Source organism: Marmota marmota, unplaced genomic scaffold, assembly GCF_001458135.2.
Source record: "Marmota marmota marmota unplaced genomic scaffold, marMar, whole genome shotgun sequence".
In the NCBI taxonomy this organism is placed as follows: domain Eukaryota; kingdom Metazoa; phylum Chordata; class Mammalia; order Rodentia; family Sciuridae; genus Marmota; species Marmota marmota.
Window position 1 is genome coordinate 709595 of NW_026000207.1, and position 7990 is coordinate 717584.

The following is a 7990-nucleotide window of genomic DNA, read 5'->3' on the forward strand; positions in this document are numbered from 1 at the left end:
CTAAAACAAATTTTTTTTAAAAAGCCCATATGGTGGTTTACTTGAGAAGTGTTACATAACCACATACACATTATACTGATGTCAGGATACAGAGATGTGCTAGTCGGATCATGAATCATCAGGTTTCCTAGGTAGGACAAAGGTCTAGCAGGGCCAGCTGCTGTTGATCTTTGTCTGACAGAGATGAGCCCTGAGACTCACAGCTATCAGCTACTCAGCTTCAGCTGATCACGTGAGTTTTGTGAAGAAACTGGGGGGATATAAAGTGCTTCCTGCTCCCAGAAAGGGAAAAGTGAACTTTCCCTTCTCTGAGGCCCTCAGGAGAGGTTTCTGAATCAAATAAAACCAGTGTGGCCAGAGGAGGAGGGAGAGGGATGCGAGATTCAGCACTCGGCAGACAGAGAATGAGAACAAGGCATTAAAAAAATCCACTGTAGCTCAGTAGTAGAGCATTTTGCCCATTACAAACTATCTTGAGAAATTTAAAGCCATTATTTAATTCATCTCTCTTTTTTAGTTGTTGTTGTTGTTATTATCATCATCATTAGGTTCTGGTGATTGAACTCGGTCACTTGACCACCCAGCCACATCCACAGCCCTATTTTCAATTTTATTTAGAGAGAGGGCCTCACTGAGCTGCTTAGGGCCTCACTAAGTTGCTGAGGCTGACTTTGAACTTGGATCCTCCTGCCTCGGCCTTCCGAGTTGCTGGGATTACAGGCGTGCTCCACTGCACCTGGCTTCTTACACAGTCTTTTAACGGTATTTAGTTTTACATCATATTTGAGAGTGTCTGCATGGGATAAGAAATGACTTGTTTTTCTGTGGCAGGAAGTGCTATTCTCTCATAACAAATGCAGAGATTACAGATCCCCTTTCATAAAGTATGTTCCCCCCAAGAGAGATGCAGGATCACACACTGGGCACCTAGTTCCCCCCTCAGGGCCTTACCATTCCAACACATCTCAGCCTGAAGCCTCAGAGTGAATGCTGTGGGCTCAGGCAAATGGGGGAGGGATGGTAGGGAGGCAAATAGCCACTGCTGCTCACAGGAAAAGGTGAACGGGAGGTGTGGGCGGTCCCACGCAGGTGGATGGGGGTGGCAACCTGCCTATGTTTCCCCAGCAAATGACTTCCCCTGTCTACAAAGATACCTTTGTGTCCAAGCCCAGAGAGCATTAATGTGTTACAGAGGACACACATGCTAAGATTCCTGGGATAACATGAAACTTTCCTGCAGTAACTACACACTTACCCAGCTGTCATTTGCTGCTGGAACAATGGGTGCAGATACCCCTCTTTGGTGTGGAATGGGTGCCTAGACCTGAGGTGCACGTTTGGGACTCCATGCCTCTATTTGCCTTCTGGGGTCGTAGTTGCAGGGATAGGACAGGACTCCTCAGGGAGTTAAGAAGAATACTTGCAGAGCGTGGACATTGCTGAAAGCTGTTAGTAAGGGCATAGTGCTATTAAAAGCTGGCTCTGGAAGCATTTGTGACATGGGGTAAAACTGTTTGCACTGAAGACTGAGCAGTGAGAATGAAGCTGACACATGGCTCTGAGGAACTTGGTGACCTTCTGAGTCTCATCTCCAAAATAAGATTCGAGTTCATACTGAACCACCAAGGAATATCCACCATAAGTAATAGTCAAGGGGAATTAGAAGAGCCAATCAAATTAAGCATTGGAGTGGGTGCAGGGAGGGGAGGAAACAAGATCAGTATGAGGTTCCCAAATGTCTTTGAAACTCTGAGGAGCAGCAGCAGACCACGGTGGAATAGCCACTGGTCCCAATACGGTCACAGGAATGGAAGGTTTTTTTCCTTCAGTGTTCTCCCTGTTCCTTGGGCTTGCACAGAAGAGTGTGCTGGACTGTATTTGGTTTCCTTTCTCCTCCCCAGAAACCACCACAAGGCAGCTGTTCAGGAAACATCAAGGGGTGCTCAGCCACCCTGAGGATGCTTCTGCAGGGATGAGCTGCTGTTGGCAAAGGTAGCCCTGCACTCACAGTTTGGGCAGAGCAAACTGGCCTTCCCCTGGTTATGCCCCCTTCATTCCTGGGGCCAGTAGTTCCAGAGACTCACAAATGGCTCTTAGAAGAGCAAAGCCACCGTAACAAGGAAGCAGTCTGGCAGTGGAGATAACAGAGGCCGCTCTCTCCCAGCTTTCAAGGTGGAAGTCAGATCAGTTGTGGGCAGGTTGGAGACCTCTCCTCTTGGTTTGTAGATGGCACCTTCCTGTGTCTTCTCTGTGTCTTAGTCTTTTCTTATGAAGACACCAATTTGTGCTGACTTTGGCAACACATATACTAAAATTGCAACAATACAGAAAAGATCAGCACAGCTCCTGCACAAGGGTGACATACAGATTCCAGTTAGATTGGATTAGGGCCTGACCATCTCACCTAGATTTTACATTACCTTTTTAAAGGCCTATTTCTAAATATACCCACATTCTGAGATCCTTCAGGTTACAAGTTCCACATATGTGTTTTGGAGGACAAAATTCCACTATTTGTGACATACAGAACAGAGTGGAAGAGTGGGGGATCCTCTTCCCAGCTTCAGGTGAGCTAGGAGCTCCGGGGGCAGAAACCCCTGGGAGGTGCTTGGTCAGCAGCCAAAAGGTGGAAACAATCTTGGAAACTCTTGACTTCTGGCCATGGCAGGAAATTATTTTTGCTTCCTGCTGTTAAGAGAGGATTCAGGGCTGGCGATACAGCTCAGTTGGTAAAGTGCTTGTCTTGCATGCACAAAACCCTGAGCTCAATCCCAGCACTGCACACCCACCCACCCCCATAAAAAAGAAGAGAGGATTCAGGGCAGAGTTGGGGATGCCTCAGGGGTGACACAACTTCTCAGATGAGGAAGCAGTCTCCTGAGCTAGACCTCAGTGAGTTGGGCAGCCAAGAAAGCCTTATGGTGGCCACCTGCACTGTAATATGCAGATGGCCAGGGTAATCAATTTCAGGGTCTGAACTGAGATCCATGGTCAGGCTAGAAATTTATTCATAAAAGGTACAGGGAGTTCAAGGGCCAAATAAACAGAGATATTCCAGACCATGGAACTGCTCCAGGTGCTGCTAAGACACTAGAGATAGTAGGAACGTGACTCAACATTGTAAAAGCCCAACATCATTCTAAATAGAGAAAAACTGAAAGCATTTCCTCTAAAAACTGGAACAAGACAGGGATGCCCCCTCGTTTACCACTCCTATTCAACATAGTCCTGAAACTCCAGCCAGAGTAATTAGGCAAAAGAAAAAAAGGGATACAGATATGAAAAGAAGAGCTCAAACTATCCCTATTTGCTGATGACAAGACCACCCCAAAACACGCCACCGGGAAACTTCTAGTAAATGAATTCAGCAAATTAAAAGGATATGAAATTAACACCCATAAATCTGTTGCATTCCTATACACCAATGATGAATAGCTGAAAGAATCAGGAAAACTGTCCTATTCACAGTAGCCTCAAAAAATAAAATATTTGGGAATCTAACAGAAGGGGTGAAACACATTCACAATGAAAACAACAGAACACTAAAGAAATTGAAAAAGACCTTAGAAGATGGAACGATCTCCCATGTTCTTAGATAGAATTAATGTTGTTAAAATGGCCATACTAACAAAAGTGCCATACAGATTTCATGCAATTCCTATTAAAATTCCAATGATATTCTTCATAGAAATAGAAAAATCAGTCATGAAATTTATTTGGAAAAATAGAAAAGTGACACTGGAGGCATCACAACACCAGACCTTAAATTATAGTACAGAGCTATAGCCATAAAAATGACATGATATTGGCACAAAAACAAACATGAAGACGATTGGAAGAGAATAGAAGACAGAGTCCTATCCACATAGATACAGGTATCTCATACTAGACAAAGGTGCCATAAACATATATTGGAGAAAAGATTGGGAAAACTGGAAATCCATATGTAGTAGAGTGAAATTGAACCTCTATCTCTCACCCGGCACAAAACTCAACTCAAAGTGGATCAAAGACCTAGACATTTAGACCAGAGACTCTGCACATAGTAGAAGAAAAAGCAGGCCCCAATCTTTACCCCGTTGGCTTAGGAACTGACTTCCTTAACGAGTCTCCTAAAGCAAAAGAAGTAAAATCAAGAATCAATCAATGGGATGCTATCAAACTAAGACACTTCTTCCCAGCAAAGAAAACATGAACATGAAGAGAGACCCTACAGAATGGGAGAAAATCTTTACCACTAGCACCTCAGATAGAGCATTAATGTCCAGAATATATACAAAGAACTCAAATTAACACCCAAAATCCCCCAAATAAAAAAAATGAATAAATGGGCTAAGGAGTTAAACAGAAATTTCACTGAAGAAGAAAAATGAATGGTCAAAAATATATAAAATAGGTTCAACTCTCTATCAATTAGAGAAATGCAAATCAAAACTACATTGAGATTCCACCTGACTACAGTTAGAATGGCAATTGTCAAAAATAAATATAACAATAAGTGTCGGTGAGGATGTGGGGTAAAGGTTCTTGATACATTGCTACCTGGGTGGGGAGAGCTAGTCCAGCTGCAGTGGTCATGCTGCCGTGGACGTCCAGCAGGACCTCGGGCAGCAGCTGCACCACAAGGTCACTCACAATGGGTCCCTAAGAGTGAGACTCAGAGATCACAAACAGTTTACACACAGAAGAAAATTGGCCTGGGAGAACTCTTCAGAGCTGTGAGCAGTGTCCCTTCCCCGAGGTGGTGGCTTGCTAAGGGAGAAGAGGAGTACTTTACCAGTGTGATCATTCAACTTTGTACACCTGAGAGTCTTTCAGAACACCCATATCATGATTATGATTTCACAACACCATTTAAGGATAAAGTGAGAAAATAGGAAGTCACTAGTGTAATGAAAATAGTTACAGAACTATAAGTAAAATAGGCGACAGGATTCAAGAACGGATGAGGTGGCATCATGAAGAGGGCTTACAAAGTGAAGTAAGAGAAATGCAGGCCTGCAGACTTGCTGTGGGAACTTTGTGTCTGTATGAGCCTCGAAACTGAAATCTTGGCATTGCTAAGGATTGCTGTGGACCCTGAGACCTACACTGAGTCACAGGACATAGGAACTCATCAAGTCTCTGATTTGGGGTTCTATGGAGACACAGGAGGAGCCACAGAGTAGAGGCTTGACCTGGTCCTCATAAGGGTATCTTATCTCATAAGGGTATCTTCTATTATACAGATTTTGGTTTCTGTATAAAAGAAGAGCCATCTTCTAAGTGGGATGTGTCATTGAGGTGAAACCACTGGACAGCTAAGAGATACTTGTCAGATAATAGACACGGGAATGGATCCATTATGTGGCAGTGGAGGCCCTTGCAGGGTAGAGAGTATGGATTAGTGTGAGAGCGAGAATAGTCTGGCCCCTTTAAAATCTGGCTAAATGTCAGGATAAGGTTCTCATCATTCTTGATTCCTTAACTCACAGTATTTTTCCATACTTGTCTTTACATAAAGTTTTCACTTTAAAACCAAGAGACAAATGAGCCTTTCACTTGTGTAAACAGGGGATGTGGACAACAGCATTCCATGGATGCTAGAAAATTAGATGCACGTTATTAAAGACTCCATTGGGCACAGCATACCCTGCACAGAACAATCACAAAACAAGCAGAAAACAGCAACAGGCACATCCACACACCTGCAGCCGCTCCCACACAGGCACTCCATGTCTGCTCAAAGTGGGAGCTCACCCCCTATCTCCTTCCTTGAAGCGTGCCTGCATCCCCAGGGCTTCAGCCAGAGCCCTGTTAGAGGCCATGTGTTGAGTGGGAAGAGGGAGCAGTTTCTGAAAGAATCTGAGAGGAGAGAAGGGAGATGCCAGGCAGCCCTAAGAGCTCACTGGAGTGGCCACATGCCTCTCCTCCCTTAGCATTTGCTTCTTGAATGTGTTCGGGGATTCATCAATCCTTTATCTATCATCTATGTATCATTTACACCTATCACCTATCATCATCTAGGCATCATTCACCGTCCATGTATCATCTATCACTAATCTGTCATCTGACTTCTATTATCTACCTAAGGTTTTTGTTTCCAATCTCAGAAAGACAAAACATTTTTAAGACGAGTTAATCTTGGATTTCCTGAGAAAAAAATGCTTCCTAAGATTCTGATCCTTCCCCAAAGGGAAAAGCTGCTTACCATATTAGATTTCCTCCCAGGACCGGGATGCGGAGGCAGCATGTGGCAAGTGTGTGGGTGAGACACTGAACCTCAGATTAAGGTCTAGGACTGCAAGATCTCACCTTTTTGCTGGCAGCGATTACCATGTCACCTGGGAGTGGTGACAGTGTCCTCAAGGGGACTGCAGAGGACACTGAGAATCTGGGATTGTGCAGAGCACTGACAGCTATTGGAAGTGCTTAGTATCCACTGGGAGTAACAGAAACGGATGGGGAGACTTGTATTTCAAGTAAACAATAAAAATTCCAGGGCATGTGAGAAGAGGACCCTGAAATCTAAAGACTTGATAGGATGCCATCAGTTTCCTAAAGGGTCTTCTTAGCTGACGTGAAGCCTTCCCACAAAGTGCCTGAGGAAATGGTAGTGGCGTCCACTGAGGCAGCTGCCTTGCAAGAGACAACCAATTCTTCTCAGTCTCAGTCACAACATCCCTTTGTACCTCTAGATCTACAACGAGATGCAACTCCCAGTCAGCCTTTGAAGGACAAGTGTGCCAGTGGAGAGTTGAACTGCACTGAAAAATGGTTTTCCTAAATTATACAGAAATCCTGAAAACATGTAGGGGAATGGATACTAAAGGTGGGATAGTGATGGGTAGAACATGAATCAGGCTGAAGTCATTGATCTTTTCCCACTAAGCAAAGATGATGCATTATCATCTTTGATTTCTGCCAACTTACTGTAGGCCACCTACACTCCATGTTCCTGCCAACTAACTAAATGAATTGTGAGACTGGTTCTCACAATTCGTTTAGTTAGTTGGCAGAAAGATGGAGTGTAGGTGGCCAACAGTAAGTAAGGTCTGCTTTGGGTGTACGTGGAAAACAGGGTCCAATGGCTGTGGGAAAATTAGAGTGGACTGACCATTTCAGATCTTCCTCTCACTCTTGGAGGTCAGAGAACATTTCTCACCATGTCTATGAGAAATAAACTTGTGAGAGGGAGTGGTAGCATCCTTGAAGAGCTTTGAGCTTGTCCTTGATAATTCAAAATGCATAGCAGCAATGGCTGCCTCTGAACTGGGAAACCACATGCAATGTAGGAAACTAGGTTGCAGGGTGGCAAGGACCAGCTGGTGACACTTAACTGCCAAAGGCAAGGTGCAGATGGTGACTCTGGTAGATGGAAGAGTCAGAGGCGACCAGAACGGTCTGATTCCTGGAGACTGATTGGCTATTAATCATGGTATTCGTAGACATGAAAAAGGTTAAAGTCTACTAAATTGTTACCAGATCTGTGTACGCAGACAACAGTCAAACCTGGATCATAGATACAGCTCCTGTCGATTCCCCAATTCAGTTAGTCTATAGAACTGGAATCCCTCGTATGAGGCAGAGTCCCTTAATAAAGGAACCTCTTCACTGCCAAAAATTTACACTGTCAACATGTCCCCCACTCTCTTGGTCTTCACCAGAGTAACTCTTGCGGACTACCAGAAGGAGGTCCTGAACCACTTCCCAGTCAGAGTAGGGGCTTTTGCAGATCAGAGGACCCCTGGGGTGGACAGGCAGCACTTGGCAGGTGATTATGCTGGACTACCTCTGTCATGGAAGTGGTGATTTTTTGGTCCTATTGAAATAAACACTTGGATATAGATTTGCTTTCCCTGAACACAGCACACCTGCCAAAGCTACCAGAAGTGGATGTCTGTGACGCCTAACTCCCCATCACAGCATTCCACACACTGCTTCCAAGGAAATCAGATCGCAGCAAATAAAGGGTGGCAGCAGGCCATGCTCACGGAATTCACAGGTCTTC

General features: G+C 44.5%; 1 non-coding gene across 1 annotated transcript; it reads left to right on the plus strand.

Annotated features, from left to right (window-relative positions):
* Nucleotides 1-2284: 2284 nt before the first annotated feature.
* LOC125612813 lies at nt 2285-2387 on the plus strand. The gene has a single exon (XR_007343294.1). It is a non-coding gene; the product is annotated as a U6 spliceosomal RNA (small nuclear RNA).
* Nucleotides 2388-7990: the final 5603 nt, after the last annotated feature.